Source organism: Columba livia, chromosome 1 (assembly GCF_036013475.1).
Source record: "Columba livia isolate bColLiv1 breed racing homer chromosome 1, bColLiv1.pat.W.v2, whole genome shotgun sequence".
NCBI classification, from domain to species: Eukaryota; Metazoa; Chordata; class Aves; order Columbiformes; family Columbidae; genus Columba; species Columba livia.
Window position 1 is genome coordinate 72,965,080 of NC_088602.1, and position 18,926 is coordinate 72,984,005.

General features: G+C 39.5%; 1 long non-coding RNA gene across 1 annotated transcript in view; it reads right to left on the reverse strand.

Annotated features, from left to right (window-relative positions):
* Positions 1-18,926, reverse strand: part of LOC135579423 (uncharacterized) — a 45,423-nt gene that overhangs the window by 14,151 nt on the left and 12,346 nt on the right. The window lies entirely within an intron of this gene.

Consider the following 18,926-nt stretch of genomic DNA (forward strand, 5'->3'; position numbering starts at 1 on the left):
TAAAATCCCTGTCCTGTTGATGTCATAAAAGGAGTTGTACTGCATGTGACCCGCAGGTCTGTTATGACTGAATGTCCTGCTGCCAAAAACATCTAATGTGAAATTTTCTTTCATTTTAATGGGGTACTTATTGACGAAACTAACCAGAGACTGAAAATCATGCTGCGGTTAAGATAGCAACATACTTTGCTTTCTGTACCCTTCCAGATCTTAGAGACATGTTAATTTGTTTCTCACCTCAAATGGCCTTTCTTACATCTCATCTTCTGACATGACTTCCAATTCCTATGCATTTTTTGGTCATTGTTTAATCTTTTTACAATGTGACTCGCTCAAACCCCTCCCTACCTCACAAATCTAAATTTTCTTGTTGCTTCACTGTCCAGGGTTGGCACAATTATTGCAAATGATCTACTTTTCAGATGATTCCCAGATCATTCCCAGACTGTGAGACAGCCTGTTTATGTGATGGAAAGTACCAGAGGTAACATTACACCGATATGTTAATTGTTTACATGAGCAAAAAAAACTAAAATAATTTGACTTTCATACTCTGCATGTACCCATACTTCTGTCTGATTGTATCACACTTCATTTCCTGTACTCTTCACAGAGTGCCATCAGCATGGCTCTGTCAAGTTCACTTCTTCCCTTCCACCTCTTCCCCATGGAGTATAGTCCCTGTAGAAGCTACCTTACTTTCTTGAAGACTGTGCAAGGAGCTAAGTAGATGGGAGACTTACCATCTCAATGTTCTTGCGGAAAAGACAGGACAATTGTAAGGAAGTAGCAGGGTGATGAAACTGAATGAAGAGTGAACTGAGGCAGACAGGAAAGAGGGAACTGTATCAAGGTAGGAAGCTAAAAGATAGGGCATTTATACATTTAGAAGCAAAAAGTCATTATTAGCCAGCCAGCCAAACATCTTGTACCTGCCTACGCCCTAGTCCCTTTATTTGATATTACAGCTTGCCCTCTCTCCTCCTTTGTTTTCAAGATTACTAAGATCCGTGAAAGAGGAACAATTCCTCGACTTGTGAAAAGCACCTTTTTACACTGTTGTGATATTTTGTCAAGAAAGTTGGGCCCTGGCACTATTGCCATCTAAGTGACCTGGGAATCTCCCACCGCTGTCGAGTGAAGATTTTGTTACTGATTGTCTGGAGAAAAAAAGTTTCCCAGTTTTGTGTTGTGGTCTTGGCATGCACATTTCTCTCTTCACTTGGAACTGTTCCTCTCTTATTTGTCTACATCTATTATTCTCAGAGCTAAATTTAGTTTCTCCTGCTATTTCTTTTCTGGGACTACAGTGGCTACTAATCTGTCTCCACTTAGTCTTAGTCTGTCACTCATTGTTTATGGAGTTTGTAAGGAGCATCTAGGAAGCGAGGTATAGCAGAAGAGAATGAGGAAGATAAAGCTAGACAACAGAAATAATAGCAGAGAAACCCATCCTGCAGTGGAGCAAAATGAATATCAATGGAAGCTCTATATTAAATGTATGTTTCTGGGAATTTTTAGAAACAAAAATGGTGTTGACAGCATGTCGACCCTTCTAGAAAGCGAAATAGGACATTTCTAGGCACTTGCCTATGAAACACTGTAGACACTCAGATATTTTTCTGTGTAAACTCAGCCATTGGAAATCTTTCTTTGGCTTGCATTTTAGCTTTTATTTTTTCAGCACTCAGGTGATTTTAGACCATGCTTTATAAATGATGTGCTGAAAAGGCAGAGGAAACAAAGTTGTCTTGAGGTGGGGGAAATAATAATCTCAGATCTGATCGAAAGTTCTATTCCAGCTGGCTCTGGCCTTGCAGTGCCCTCTGAATTGAACAGCTTCTCTGTGCTGTGGTAATGGGAGAGGGAAAAGAAAAGGAGAGAACAAATATACTTCAGCTGAATTGGTCATGACAACTGAATTTGCACTTTGTTCAGTGAAACACAAACTGTGTGGTTCAATTCCATTAAATAGTACAAATCTAGACCAACACCATCCTGAATAACAGATTTGTACTCTGTAAAGATTCACAAAAGGGCTGAATCCACTCTACATTCATAACCTTTGTAATAAGAAAGCAAATAGATAGTTAGACTTGTCCAGGATAACTTTGTAACTTTCTACTGACTTTGCTATCAGATTTTATTAAAATAGTCTTCGTGTCTTTTCTAGCTCAGAGACAACTGTTTTAGAAATTGCTTTCTAAAATATAAATGTTAGGTTTTACATGGTTGGGTGCTCTAACCTCCCACTGAGTTGTTTTGTTTTACTCCAACCTTGCTGGTGATACTCTCTTACAAAGAAACTAAAGTGTAAGAGAAAAGATGGTGTAAAGGTAGCCTGAGAGAGTAAACTAAACCACAAAACATCTTGCTAAATCAAAACAGCCAAATCCATTTGTGTGTGTATGTATGTTTTCTGTACCACCTTCAACTATGAACTATGTTAGTTTTTGAGAACATATCAATCCTTACACTGAGGGAGAAGAAGAAATTAAATTTGTTCTGCACTGGGCAGGTTTAGGGAAGCAAGTCAAGTTATCAGTAAAGGAAATGCTTCACACCAATGCTTGGTGAACAGAGTTAGCAGCTGGTGTGATGACAGATGAAGGAAAAAGCCTGGAAGCTAAAAACCAAACAAACCAGGACTCCAAGAATTCTTTCTTTAGGTCAGTTTTGTCAATTTTGTGTTATCAATTGGGATACGAAGAGTTCATTCATGATACTTGGACTGTATGAGAGATGTGCAGTAATTGAAATAGTTTTCTACACTTTCCTGATACAAATTTTATGACATAGATTTTATGACACAAAAGAAGATCTGAAAGCAAACCTCTGCAGCACTGCAGAAACTGCCCTTCCAAGGTTTGTATGAGCTTGAGCTGTAGACAAACACCTGCTCAGGTGCTAATCAACAGAACTGCATCTTGTCGAAGAAAAAGGGTAGATTCAGGCTAGACATGAAGAAGAAATTTTTTACAATGGGGGTGATGAAACACTGGCCCAGGTTGCCCAGAGAGGTGGTAGATGCCCCATCCCTGGAGACATTCCAGGCCAGGCTGGACGGGGCTCTAAGCAACCTGATCTAGTTGCAGATGTCCCTGCTCATTGCAGGGGGTTGGACTTTAGATGACCTTTGAAGGTCCTTTCTAATCCAAACCATTCTATGATTCTATGACATCATCTTTCCAGGAAAAAATTAGTAAAATGGGTTTCAGTGCTCAATTTTAATGCCCCTGGGGTAAGGTTACATTTCTGTTCCAAGTCTGGAGCAGAAAGCAGTGTGTAATTACAATGCTGCAGTGGCACTGCAAGGCCTATCTGGGCATCCTCTTGCTCATTATAAGCAATAATCACAAGCTACCCAACTGATTTTAGTAAGCACTGTAATATTTAAAAGAAGCAAAAAAGAAAACTGGGCAATAAATTAGTCTGATTTTCTAATTCTCACAAGCTAAGAGCAGGGCTACAATATTTAGGTTCCAGTTACTGAAGAGGAAGGATAATATCCTTTCCCTTCTAGAATTAAAATAATAATACTTTGGTTTTAATTTATGGAAATAATCCCCCCAAACTATCTTATTTTCATCCAGCCTAATTTTAAGAAGTGTGGCTCTGGAATGGGGCATAAAAGTCAGTTTGAAGTGCGTAGGACACAGGGTGCTGGGACAATTTACTAGTATCTGTGAGAGCCTACGACTACACTTGGGTGTGTCTGAAGTTAAGCTCGTAAGTCCATAGTTATACAGTTAAATAAGTGGCCTGATTTTCAAAAATGCTTATGACCCAGCTTCTCCAGCTGACTTCAATAAAATGTGTGTGTATGTGTGCGTGTGTTCAGTACTTCAAAAATCAAGCCACATATTTAGATGTTTAAATCTAGGCATCTAAGGCTTGAAAAAGTTGCCAATAATAATTCTCCTGGTTTCACCACAGGGATAACACACAGAGTGAATTTTAAATACAGGTGCTTCCACAGGAGAATAAGCAATGTGAGCAGAGTGACCTGGTCTAACTTGGTTTTTTGGTTCTTTCTGAAACAGTGAGGGAACTGTGTTTTTGAAACATCAGCTCTGCCTTTCCTACACCTGAGCAAACAGCCCACAGGAAAGCTATCACAGAGAATTCGCTGGCTCCTTGGCTCATCCTTCTGATCAATGTTTAATAAAAGCAACCATACCACATTGCTTTGCATGAATAACATGTAACAACAGAAAACGTTTCCTTACACTATTTTTCTGATCATCTTGTATGAAGGAAACTGTCCTTAAAAAAAAATCACCTGCAGATATTCATACCTTCTTCTATAGTTTCAAGAAGAATTAGTAGGTTACCATTTTTAAACAGATTACATGTTTTAATAAAACTTCATGGACTGCAAAATATACTTCTGAGGAATGGCTGACTGGTTCTTTTGAAAAATAATTCAGCTGTAAACCTAATCTTAGAGCCAGCATTGTGCTGAGAAAACTTAAATTTACTTAGTGACTTTTAGTTAGCAGCTAGACAGATCTGAGTGCTGCGGAACAATCTACAACCAAAAGGAAGAATACGGTTTTAAAATGGAACATAAAAAAGCAAGTTTTTTACTCAATAATCTTTGCATACTAGTTTTCTATACGTAAAATGACCTGCTCGTTTCTGTGAGTCACTTGAGCTTTGGTATAATATACAATGGAAAACATTGTGCTTCAGGTTAAAAACCTGCTGTGTTCAAGCAGAAGATGCTTGCTTGGCAGAACTTGCCAAGCACTGACCAGCTCCCCCCATACTCTTCACATTTGGAGGCAACCTCAGTGAAAAAAATTCAGCAGGACTGTACAGACCAATCTGGCTTCTGGCTATGTTGCAGTTAGAAAACTTCTTAGTTTTATTATGAAAAAAAACCCCAAACCTTCCAGGAAAAATAACAAATATTTCTAATTTTATACTTACAGAATTATTCCACTGGAAAAAATTATGTGAAGCCTAAGCACAGGTATCCAACAACGGCTTTAATGAAGCTTACCACAGAATGCATTTTAACTAAGAGCCTAGTGTCTGCAAAACTCATGTTGTGGAGTCTCCTTCTCTGGAGACATTCAAAACCCGCCTGGACACATTTCTGTGTAACTTCATCTAGGTGTTCCTGCTCCAGCAGGGGGATTGGACTAGATGATCTTGCGAGATCTCTTCCAATCCCTAACATTCTGTGATTCTGTGATTCTTTGATACCCTCTAGGGAGAATGATGCTGGTAAGAAGCAGACCAGCATTCTCCTTGCCCCTACTTACTCCACTTCTTATACCCTGTCTTCCATGCTATGTTTTCAGATTAAATCCACTGACAACGCAGAGGTGGATGTGTCTGCTGGAGTACGCAGTGATGTTGTGGGAGGTCAGGGTCCCACTTTGCCCCTGCCCAAAGCACTTTGCTCCTGCAAAGCTCTGGGCACTGTATGCTCAGTGCAAACTTTAAGACACAGTCAGAATATTACCACAGGGTGCATCTTCTTGTTTCTACTCTTTTTACAAATGGATAGGAGACCCGATATGCAGTGCTACTAGACAATTTGCCCAAGGTTACTCATAATATCAGTGGCAAACTGGATGCTGGATGCAGGAACTCCTGCCATCTGGCTTTGTTCTGAAACCATTGGCCATGTAACTTCTCCCTGTGCAAGCAATACATCTTAAATGAAAAGGAAAACAACGTCTAAAGCGGCCAAGAAGGTAATAAGTAATATTAAAAAGGCAACTATCAAAATAATAGTTTTGAAATCAAAGCACCCAAATGAGGGCTGAAAGAATAATTGTGTTTGTGTTTCTAACTTTTTCAGTTGTTGTGAGGTCATTAGTCTTCCTGAGCTGTAGCAGCATGAAGTCTTTAAGTCCTTCACATGAAGTCAAACAGCCAGGCATCCTGGGAGAATCCCTGTGGCAGGGAAAATAACATCCTCTAAAGGAAAAGGAGAGGAATGAACCTCAGAGAAGGCCCTGACTGTCCTGGGAAGGGATGTTGCTCTTCTTAGGGTGCTGGTGAATCCAAGAGGAAAACAGGAGAAATGCAAAGACATCGTCAAAATAAAGGGACCAGAGTGGGCCATGCCTCAACCTCTCACGGTTGCTCTCAGGTTATTCCATGTGCCAGAGCTGTGCCACAAGCTGCAGTGCCATGGTGTGTTCTGGGCCACCTAAGAGGAGGAGGGCTTGGGGGCAATGATGCAAGAGGCCCAGCTGGGATGTACATCTCAGGCTTCAGCACACCACGTTAGCATTTCTCTCTGGGTTCAGAGCTCCCCATGCCCTGTGCAGCCATGGCAGGAGAGATGCTGTGTGGCAAAGGTAGGAGCTGCAGAAGCTGGGGCTGAGGAGTGAGAGACAGGGACATGTGTCTTGGCCTCCTACCAGCAGCATGAGATTTGTCATGTCTGTGCACAGTGGTACTGCTATATTTAGTTGCACTGTGCTGTTAAGCAGCAGCATGGTTGTACAGAGTGCCATAGGGCAGAAAAACAAAGCCTCTTATTAATACCAGAGATTGTTTTGAATCCTATAGCTGCCTTGAGGTGTAAAGCTGTATTAACATAGAGGTTTTAACATCTCACCTCCTGTGCCATGTGTCTCAGGAGACACAACAAAGAAATATGTGAGAATTCAAACTGCACTGTAAACAACTTTCACTGACTAGACACAGGGGAGATTTTAATGTAGCAAAATGATAAGAAAGGTACATGAGCATTTAATATGTGGACTAAAGCCTGAGATAAGGTCTCTAGTGGCCGGGGAACAGGGGTTTGCCACTGAGTTAGACAGAAGCAACTCATTGTGTGCCTTAGTCCCTTGGTAACTTCAGTTAATTTAGGATAGCAATAGCACAAATGCACTACAGCCTTGCTGCATACACATTAGAACAGTGTTCTTCAGCGTTAATGAAAACAGCATTTTCCCATTTAGGTATGTTGTAACACAAGCTCTCTTAGAGAAATCCAAACCTTTTCTATAATTCCCAGCAATAATAGCTTTCTGAGGCTTTGCAAAATACACACTTTAATGACCTTGAATATCTACTTCTTCAAAGCTATTTTTAATTCTTTCATGTTCTAGGTAACTCCCCACATATTCCTGATGCTAAGTCTTTGGTCCAGTGTCTTGTCACATGTTTGTCTGCTTTAGACTTTCATAATTCAAGATTTACAGATGTTTTTCACTTTAGCATTAGTGGAATTTTAATTGTTGGTACTATATATGTAATGATGCATACTGGTATACTAACCTGTTGGAGTGTGTAAGATAAAACCTAGTCATAATGGTGTATTAGCACCATTTATTACGCAAATTACAATAAATTAACTTGCTGAGAATCAGAATTGTAACTTCTATATTGTAAATACACTTCTACTTCCCTCTTAACATTAAGCTTGCAATACATATCACTCCTACAGATGTAAAGCTGAAGGGAGATTTTCCTTCAAGGAATGCCACTAGTCTAATGAGATGGTTTAGACAGGGCACACACTACCACCAGGCTCTGGTTTTGCTCAGGTAAGTCAGGAATTATATAGCACATCATTAACTTTAACATACAGCCGCAATTTTAGTGGACTAGTTGTTCAGCAACTTGGAGAAGTAGTTGCAGGTCTTGTGAAGGAAAAAAAAAAAAAAGGAGGAGCCCCTGTAGTATTGCAGATTATAGTACATAATTGGCAAAATATAGAATAACAGAATAATTTTGGCTGGAAAAGACCCTCAGGATCATTGCGTCCAACCATTAAGCTAACTCTGGCATTAAACTGTGTCCGTAATAACATCATCTACACGTCTTTAAACACCTCCAGGGATGGTGACTCAACCACTTCCCTGGGCAGCCTGTTCCAGTGCTTGACAACTCCTTCTGTGAAGAAATTTTTCCTAATATCCAATCTAAACCTCCCCTCATGCAACCTGAGGCCATTTCCTCTTGTCCTATCAATTGCTACTTGGGAGAAGAGATCAACATCCTCTACGCTACAACCTCCTGTCAGGTAGTTGCAGACAGCAATAAGGTCTCCCCTCAGGCTCCTTTTCTCCAGGCTAAACAGCCCCAGTTCCCTCAGCCACTTCTCATCAGACTTGTGCTCCAGGCCCCTCACCAGCTTTGTTGCTCTTTTCTGAACTCTGTCCGGTACCTCAATGGCTTTATTGTAGTGAGGGACCCAAAATGTAAGGGGCCATGCAAGTGTGCTCCTGAAAAAAGCCTGAACATACTGTTAAGAACTTATAACAGAAGAAGTTGTTCGTTTCTCCTTAGGATTTGTCATTTTTGAGATATTTTTGATAATGATTTAAAAATGAAACATACCAAAATATTTGGGCATCTTTTGGAAACACTGCTAGTAGGTAGACATGTGGTGAAAGTGAAAATACTTCTGAGTTAGGTGACATCAGATCACATAAATTCTTCATGCTGTAATAAAAAATCCTCTATTGTGGCCAAGTAGCAAGAATGGGCTTTTTGAAAAATAATACACAAAGTTACATGAACCACAGAAAAAAACCCCAGCAAATTAAACTGAAAGCAATATGAGATAAAAAAATGAATGTACTAGTCTTGTGACTGCACTAGACCTAGACCCAGTGTCTCCTCCACTGATGCTCCCTTTTTTCCTGACAGAAATTAAACACAGTATCATCTCTGAATTGCAGACCGCTGGAAAACATGACTATACTGACAATGTATTAGTGAGAAGTTGCCCCATTCTGATGCTATTCTCCAGGCATCTGGTTTTAGTAACTTTTTGAGTGCAGGATGCTGGACTAGCTGGCGTTCAATTAAATTCAATCAGATACAGCCATACATCTCTCCATATATAATTAGCCCCAAAATGCAAAATATCAAGAGAGTGGCAGTTTAAAAATGAAAAGAAGGCTGCAGCTGTTCAAACTACAGTAAATAAAAGGGAGGCAATTTCTTATTAATAACACTTATTTTGCATTGAATGCTTTTGTTATCCCTATTTTTAAAGGATGCAGTGGGGACTACTTTCTTTTTAGCAGAGAGGAAGAGATGTATTGAACATTGTCAGTAGGAGATAAGACATTTAAGAACTTCAAAGGTCTTCCTCTCTCTAGCATTTGAAACTTGCTAGTTGCTACTCCACTGGGGCTCTGGGCTTCCCATATTAGTGAAGATTCAGGCTACTTTGCAGCCAGAAGAAAAACCCAAAGCATGCTGAAGCTAACCATCTGCCCTTCTGGAAGCAGGACAACAACCAGACAGGCCAACTCTTGACTGCTTATTTACACAAGAGAATTATGGCTCTGTAAGTAAACCTTAAGTTGCTGGTATAATAGGTTTGGTGTGTTCTCTTTAAATCTGGAGACTCTAACAGTGTGCAGAGCAGCAACTCCATCCCAAAGTGGAGTTTAGAAGGGGCTTTTGGCTGCAGAGATGTAATCATGTGGGACTCACGGTGAATAAGCCAAACAGGTACCCTGATAATAGGTGCTACTATGCATAAGATGTACTAGAGATTGGGGTTTCTTTAAAAATCTCACGATCTAAAACTCAGCTCCTTCTGACTTCATTAGTAGAACCGTGGCTGAGTGAAGGAACAGCAGACTGCTTCTCTAAAATCCACCCCAAAGAAATCACCCTTGTCATTTGGTGCTCTCACATGGTAGTGCCCGTGCCCTTGCAGGGGCAGTGTGGCCTCCTGCTCTGTGCAAAGGGTACTGCCCATAAGTCCCAAATTCTGATCCTGCTCTACTGCTACTGCTTGGGGTAATGCTTCGCAGGCAGTCTACAGTCAGTATCTCAGTTATTCCATCTGCAAAACAGAGATAAGACGAGAGACTTGGTTTGTGAAACTCTTAGAGACCAACTCAGAAAAAATGCCAAGTAAGAACGAGATTTTATTACTATAAATAATGTTATCTCCAGGCCTATAGGGATGCCATATTACTGCAACACAGAGCCTCTTTATTTCCAGAATGATACAACATAATTAGTTCTTTCACTGTTTTCTTTAAGGCACTTTCGGCAAACTTCTCAGGAGTTAAGCTTTCCAGGGCCCCTGCTATATTGATAACACAAAGCAAAAGCCTGAATAAATAGTTTCCTTTCTGTTTCCCCTCCATCAATTTGCTAAAAAATACATGGATGAGAAAAGAAGATTACATTTACTGTTCCAGAAGCAGAGTTTTCTCCCTGTGCTATATCCAGGCTGTACATAACAGGTCATTGCTGGGCAGAACAGACAACTTTAAACTGATTGTCTGAGTTCACAATGGAAAAATTTTCAACAGGGAGAACTGAGAAAACATAATTTGAGAAAGAACAAGCCAGCCCTTTTCTAAGGATGGAACAGAGGCTGACTGGGACAGAACAGTTGGGTTTCTGTTTTATCTTAGGGCCTGACCGCTGCTTATATATTTGAGACTATTGTAATGGTAGGTGTTCAACACAGCAAGGAGCCAGCTGATGCGACAAGCACTAAGTTGCTAGTGTCACAAATGATCAATATCCTCTCAAGTTCAATATCTCTGTGTGAAATCTCTGTTTCATGGTTCTATGGATTGGTGGTTATCCTTTCTGTTGCACTAAAAAAATTATGAAGAACAAGGTAGGGCTTCTCAGCTCCAAAGAGTCCCACTGAATGTTAGTTTATGTCCCTTGTAAAAGATAGTAGGAAATCTCAGACCCTAATACTGATCTTACTGGTTTTATCCAAAAAGAGCTCTAATTAAGAATTCAGCACAGAGACTGAGAGTGGGAAAGAGCCTGCTGTATCCAATGAGTTGTGCTGAGGTGGTTAAACTGTAGTAAAGTAGAATTTTAGTATCTTCCTTATGGTGTATTTTGAACAATCTCTGTACTTTTAGTCTGATCACATCACTCAGCCCTTCTAATCCTCTCTCCTTGACCCCTCCTATACCTTTTCTTTAAAAAGATCTATGGAATACACAGGATTAGCTATCCTGAGGACAGCACAGTCCCTGCATGTTAAGGCTTGGTACTGCATGGGGAAACACTGTAGGCAACTAGAAGTATATTTGAATTTTGTCACCCCTTCAAAAACAAACAAACAAGTCATCAAGGTGGCTATCTAGCCTTAGATCTTCTATGAGTAAAAGTAAACAGTCTCCAACAGAAGCAGACATCTTTGTGTTTTCTAAAAATACTATTTTCAAGTATTTATTCTAAAAAAAAGAATGTTAGCATTGAGACAGCATCCTTTGTCCTGTAGGTTTGGCTGCTGGGGCCCAGGGCTGACTTAGATGTAGCACAGCTGAGGGCTGGCCTCTTCCTTTGATGACCATGAGGAGAACTCAAGCAGGGCTGACCCCCCCTTCCTGTAGTAGCTGCTCCAAGCTGAGGCTCTGCTTGGCCCCAGCCTGAGCTATTGCCCCCACCACATTGCAGCCTGTGCCTGCCCATGCACCCCACTGATCCAGAACCAGACCCTGACCCCATAGGCTGACCTCTTGCCTGCCCATCACGATGGATGTGTCTGGTGATCACCGGGCTGTGTCTGGCCCTGGTTACCCTCACCAGATCTGATCCTAAACCTGCCTCATTGGCTTATTTTTCCATTTTGGCCTTGACCCTGCCTTATCACCACAGACGTGCGTAATGCTCATGGCTGGGGCTGCCCCCAGCTGCCCCCTGGTCTGCTCCCAGGGCTGGGGTGGTGGGATGGACCAAGGCCCTGTCCTGCTGCCCTGGGGAGGCCACATCACTCCCAGCATCCCCAGCCCTTAGGGAGCAGCTGATCCTTGTTGCTTCCTGACAAAGAACTGCAGATATTTCAACTTCCTTTGGCAAAAAGACAAAGATAAGTAAAAAATAAAACAGAGCATACATCCTATGGGAAAACCCTCCTTTAATAAGATTTTTATCTCTAGATAATTGTCTTTTTGCCAAAAGAATTCTCAAGGCAATAAAAAAAACCCCCCATAATACAATCTAATTAATATTTTCAGATTATAGTTCCACAAATAAATGTCCAGTAATATCTGTGTCAATAACTAGGATGCCTAATCCTCCATCACAGAAATATTACATGTAAAGAGGAAAGCACCTTTTAAAGATCCTGTTAAGACATCAGCATCTTTACTTGATGTTTAGATATTATGAGTGGAAAATACATAGCTGAAGAAAAGGATTGTGAGAAAAAGCTGGTAATATTGAACAGGTACAGACACAAAAGAGAAAAAACAATGGCTGTTCAAAAAAAAAAAATCATTATTGCTTTAACTTTGGAGATGCAAACTGGAATATATTGGAAATGCTGACCAATTCATAAGCATTGCTTTTGTAATAACCGTGAGATGAAAAAGTAACCACTTCTACATAAAATTATTAAGAACAGTCTTTGTCAAAGAAAAACAGTCAGAAAGGTTGACTTCCAGGAACATTAGCAAAAACATATCATATTTAAAAGCTGGTCTCTGTTAAAAAGTTGGGAATCAAAGTACTGTTTCAAACTGAATACAGCTTTTCCCAAGCTTCTGACAGACATGATCAGCTTATTACTAGAGGACAGCTATTATTTAGAGGCTTAACAAAGGCTGCTCTAACTAGTAGATTCTACAGTCAAGTTTCAGGATAAACAGATGCCGATATAGATGGGTCTCCAAATGATGGAAACTAGATTCAGTGTCTCTCAGGTCAGACTTTGTGTGGTAACATTCCCTGGGGAGTGGGCTGAATGATTATCTGTTTGCAAGACTGCCTATGTACCTCACCACAGCCGATGTAAAAATATAAATGTACAGGGCTTTTGCCTGCAGGTGGATTACTACCAACGAATTGTCAATTAATACAGGGCCCCTGTTTTTTCCTGACATAGTGAAGGGAGAGCTTTCCTGGCATGCTGGCTTCCCACTCTGGTGATTCAGTCTCACGTCTTCGTACCGGTGGGCAAATCTCCCATGCTTCTGTTCTGAGTTTAGAGACCCATCAGAATATTTTGAATTGGTAAACTTTTTCTTCTTGCAATTTAAACACGGTTGTTTGCTTTTCCCTCAAGGGAAGTTCAGTGTGAAACAGAACATGTTCTTTTTCTAGCTAAACAGAAACATATTCCTGGTAGCGTTGAATGAAGAATGTGCCCAAAAGACACATAGGACAAGTGGTCCTTTTGCGTGCACACACAGACACACGCTCAGCAGGCCTCCTTAGGGTTGGATTCGGAGTGAAGATTGGCAGGAGGAAATGGAATGAGAACTTGGATAGCCGTTAGTTTATCATGTGAAATTTGAGTGGGAGAGCTATATAGGGTATTTACATTGGGGTATTACTATTTCCTTGGCCTGCTCCCTCCTCCCTCTTCCCTCACTGAGTTGGTTCTCTTCTCTCTTTCTCCACTTGTTTGCTTCATGTGCTTGAAGTATTTCCCATTTGATTGCACGTCCATCAGATGACCTTTTTACAACACATGATATAAGAGCTGCATTAAAATCTCTGCATAATCTGTGTTTTCATACAGTTACATGGCATGTAGGTAGCATCTATTAATATTTTAAACATGTTGAAAGGAAAGCTATGCTGGAGCCAGATCCCATGGCTTGGCTGGTTTCAGTGCATATAGAGCATTTAATTACATTTATCCTCCATTTCTGTTTTTCCAATGAGAAACATGAACGCAGTAATTTTAACAACCTGTCTTAAAGGATCATCTTTGACATCCCAGAGCAAACCTACACAGTGGGACTATTCCATGGGGAAGCAGCAGTGCTGAAGAAGCCCTGGATGGGGACAGTGGATGCTAAATTTCTACAGCTGCACTGCAACAGAAGTTCAGGAAAGGAAAAGTTAAATGCCCTTCTGTCCTGTTTTTGCAGAGGTACCTCATCGCAGAGCAAAGGAAAAATAATCTGAATTCTTCTTGGCTCTGCTACACATGGGCTTTGAAGGCACTGTTTAGTTCCACATGCCCAGTGATCCAAAAGATGGCAAGGCTTCAGAGAAGCAAAAAATGGCTGGGAAGAGCAATACCCAGAGGAAAATGACGGTGATAACATATAAGCTGCTAAAAGAATGTGATGAACCATAGTTCTTCATATAATTTACACACAGATGAAATATTTAACAACAAGGAATGAGACAGGTATATTCATATAATATGTGAGATAGAATTGAGATTAACAGGAAAATATAAGAGGAGAAAACTTAGGCTGAGACTAGGGAAAACTTCATGAGACTGAGCTTTCTCTGTTGCTTGATAACTAGGTTGGCAAATGCTGTAGTGGGAGATTTAAAATGAGACAAGGAAAAGCACTCTCAGCAGGCAGTAGGGAACATTGTCCACTGAAGGGAGATGGAATGAACCATTCATTAAGATGTTGGACTACACTATATTGGCAAAGTGCTAGCAAGATCTGTGGAAGATGGAGGTCGATGCTTTATTTTCATCAAAAAGAAAAAGGAATTGGGCCCATTAGCCAGGGAGAGATGGTAGTGACCTCTCTGGTACAAATTATAGCAAATTCAGTCTATGGTAACTTGGTGAAATATTTTCTGTCACAGTAAGTGATATTCGGAGGGAAATTTTACTATTACAAATTTATTGCTAACCTTAAAAATTTCAGGTTTTATAAGCCTTCGTACGCTAGCACTTGCTTCACAACTATTGACAAAAGAGCAGAATATTCTCAGAATCTGAGAATGATTTAGTTTGGAAGGGACCTCTGGAGGTCATCTAGTCCAAGTTCCCACTAAAAGTTTATCCATCTTTGAAGTTAGAGCAGGTTGCTCAGGAATACATCCAGCCAAATCTAGAATATTTCCAAGGATGAAGATTTTAATATTTCTTTGGGCATCTTGTTCCAGTGTTTGATCTCCTTCACTGTGAATTTCTTTTTCTGCAATCAAATCAGATTTTCCCTTGCTAGTTCTATTCTCCTGTGCCATTAAGCTGCCCCCTGGAATGACAAAATAACTACAGGAATAACAAAGTAATTCTTTTATAAAGTAATTATAAAGCAAATGTTACAACACAACAAATAGATTAAGGCACATTTTAAGATTAGTCTTTATGAGAATTTGCCTTCTCCCAAGATCTTCTAAGAGTGAAAACTAAGTGGAAAGAAACATTTTGTTTTTCTAGACTGAAAACTACTTTCTGTCTGACTGTTGATCTCTTATTGTGTGTGACACTTTTAATGGCTTTCTCTGACACCAAGCATGTAGTGATGAATTAAAACCCCTGAGTAACATACCAGTGAACAGATCTTCGAGCAATATTGATGTAGTAATGCACACCTAAACATTAAGTGAAAACAAATGTAGAAAAAACAGTGCACAAAACATTACTGCGAAGGCAGAACAGTGTGACATGGTGATATTCAGGTAGCAAGCCTCATCAATTTCAAAGTTACATTGATTGATTACAATTAAAAAATGAAATGAGACCAAAAGTGCACTAAAGAGTGGTAATGATTATGATATTTCCTACTGAGACAAGTCTTATTTCTTGGTAAGCTGGACTCATTTAAATTGGTCTGTGGACAACCTAAACAACGAGAAGCACCCAGACAAATGTCAATATTTGAAGTGAGGGAACAACAGGCACTTTGGACAGCAAGCACATTTTCTTTGGATCATCTACCTTTTAAGCTTAATATTGTCCTGGATGAAATTTCAATAATGTATGTTTTAAGTGAATATGTACGTGTCAGGCTAGGAGCACAGGTCTGTCAGAAGGATCATCCAGCAGTTCAGAACAAGTCCTGTATCTTTTCTACAGTCTGAAAACAGAGACACCATAAAAACAGACTTTTTTTTTTTTTTTAATGCTTCTTTTGTGGTTGTTCTGCCAAATTTGTATTAAAATACTGTTGTTTCTTTCTAAACTATCCCATCACATTTCTATGTGAGCTGTAATACGAAAGGTTTTGAACACCTTGATGTAGCCTTACTCTGGTTAAAAATATATCACATTGCAAATTTGCCTCCAGTACCCATGTCTATACCTCAGAACTTTTCAGAGACACAGCTCATTTTTATTACTGCTATCTTTTTCTTCACTTTAGTTTGCAGTGAGACAATCCCACAAATAATTGTCTTAGGGGTGCTTACAGGGGTGCTCAGACAGAACAGCCCAGGGATAAACATATGGAGATCACACTGGGAGTGTCTTTGTCATTTTAATAAGGAAAAGAAGAAGCATACATACAAATAATTTACTGACTTTCCCCAAATTCAGCGACTGAATTCAGTCTCTGTTATTATTAGTCTGTGGACTTAAGAAAACTTTCACTGCCTAATGGCTTTGCATGTAGTCAAACATCGATATTGTGCTATATAGAATTCCTCATAAAATTTTTGGTTGGTTATTATTACCATCTTGTCTGTCAGCTTGAACACCTGCTGTTTGGCGAAGCAACTGCCAGTTCTGACATCTGAATGCAATCTGGAAAATTATAACCATGCATCACTCAAAACATCCTTTTCAAAGGCACAGTCCAAGCATCATAATTTCCTTGGTTGGTCGCCTGTTAGTATCATTTGTACAAAGATCTTGGAGATAAGTAGAAAAAGTTTCCAGATGAACAGCCATATATCCTAGCTTTCAAATAATAAGGAAAACCATTACAAATAAGTGGTGGAAAAAAAAAAATCAATTTTTGAACTTCTTGTATGATTATAAGAGGAAGGACTAACAAAATCTTGCTTTATAGGAGATTTTGTCCATATGTTGGTAAGAACAAGGCACAGAACTATCTTGATTGCTTTTTTATTAAGCTTCCAGTTAAAATTTTGAATGAAAATTCACAAAACATGTTTTGTAGTATTTACCCAAATTTGTATAGAAAGAAGAAAAATTTCTCAGAGGGGTTTTTAATTTTGAGAAATTTTAGAGGGTTTTTAATTTTACTCCCTTTAAGTTTTCTCTCTCTTGAAGATCATATGGAGAACCCAGTGGTTTTAACAACCTTCAGGTCAATACTTTAACAAGTACACTAAAGCAATGAAATCCGTCTTGACAGTAGAAGCTACTAGTTTGGATTTACTTAGTGAGAGTAACAAGAAAGGCTTTACCACCCCCTTTAAACATGTGGTTTATGCTCCTCCATCACGTGACATGGCAAAAGCACTGAATAGCTTTCTTTGTCAACCCAACAGAGCAGTACTTTGCCTGTGAATTTTCCTATTCTGCCTGAAAAACACCCCTGTGTCACAAAGCCTCTGTGTTTCTGCTAAGTTTGTACAATGACAAGAGGAGTAAGGTTTAGAAGGTTAAATGTTTTGAGCAATGAGGAAGAACAGTCTTATTTGTAAACATAAAAGTAAAACACTCATGTTCTTAATCCTGGCTGTTCTTATATCATAGGGAGGTTTTGGTGGGCAGAGAAATCACCCACCTTGCTTGAAGCTTTAAAATATTTTCATGCTGTTTCTCAGACTCCATTGTTATAAGTTGCTGCAGTTCTGCCCAACTTGTTAAATACAGACTTAACAAAAAATACTGCTAAAGCATTTGTCAAATCCTGCCTCACAGCAAAGTGAACTTGGATGGAGGAAGAGCAGGAGAAAGGCTACGAGTGATTCAAATTGTAGGTCTCTAGTCCCAAAGTCACTACCGAATAAATTACTTGCTGAACATCACAACAACCTATGCTGCGGAAGGTCCTTTCTTTTCACTAGCACCCAAAGCTAGTCTATCAATGAGGAGTCTGCTCCTCTTCTTTGGATCTCTTGCTAATATATACATTCAAATAAGTCTGAAAGCTTTAGTACTATTGGACATCCCAATCATAAAATATAAACATGCACTGTAGATGAAGATATCTGGACAAATGAAGTTTGGTTCACTGGATCCCTGGTATGTGGCTGGATACTCCAGTTATATCAGCACTGAGTTGATTCACTTTAAGTGAATGAGTAATCTAAACAGCAACTCAACATCCTAACTTAGGTGACTAATCTTGAATCTTCTGTTTCTTGGGCAAACTGAACATTGATGTCATTCTGAAATTAATGGCCTCAATTATTTTGCGTGGCTGCTGGCCCAGTGATTCAGCTGGATTTATTCTGAAATGTCTGTGAAAATGAAGTTCCCGCAAAGCATTTATTTTAAGATAGACATCATTATGTCACCTAGTAAAACTGAAAAATAGCACCCACACATCTCTTCAATAAATAACAATGAGATCTTCCTTTCAAGTCATCTCATTGTAAGAAAAACTTCCAGCCAGGAAAGGCAGGAAATACTTGATGAGAAAGATATATCTTATGCTGAAGTCTGGGAGCCTCTTTCCAAGTGGAATCAATTCCACTGCTCAAAGCTTTCAGCTACTCAAGAGTGAATATCTAAGCTAAATCACCAGGCGTGAGCAAAGGCAATTTAACATGTACCATAATAAGTAATAATCACCAACCACTATGAAAAATCCAATTCAGAAGGTTTTAATTTAATCTATAATGTTTCCCAGCTGCCTATTATATTGAAACCTCTCCAGTATTCCATGGAAGAATGTTTTTCTCTTGTCCATATCGAATAAAATTCTCAACAATTAAAAAGCAAAACAAAACAACATTTTTTCTGAAAATATTCTGCCTAAGGGACAATTTTTTACACAAATCATGGATTTCACAGAAGCAGAGTCCATTGCAATAATTACCCATCCCCTCAACATAGAGAATTCTCAATTTTTTATTCTTTCCCTGAGACTAGGAGGACACAGGTTCAGCAAACTGACTTCATTGTATTTTTCAACCACTGCAGACAATAGTGAAAATCCAGAACAGGTTAAATGTTGGTTCTAAAATACAAGGGAAACAAGATAATAAAATACCTCAGACTAAACATTTACACACTGTCTGCTTGGGCTGAAGTCTATGGACTTTTAGGTTCTTTGGATTTCTGGTGGAGGCTTAAGCTATAGTAAAGCCTTTAGCTGAACTGCCAACAGCACCAGTTTACCCAGGAGGCTGCAGGCATCTTTCCATCATTTCAAGAT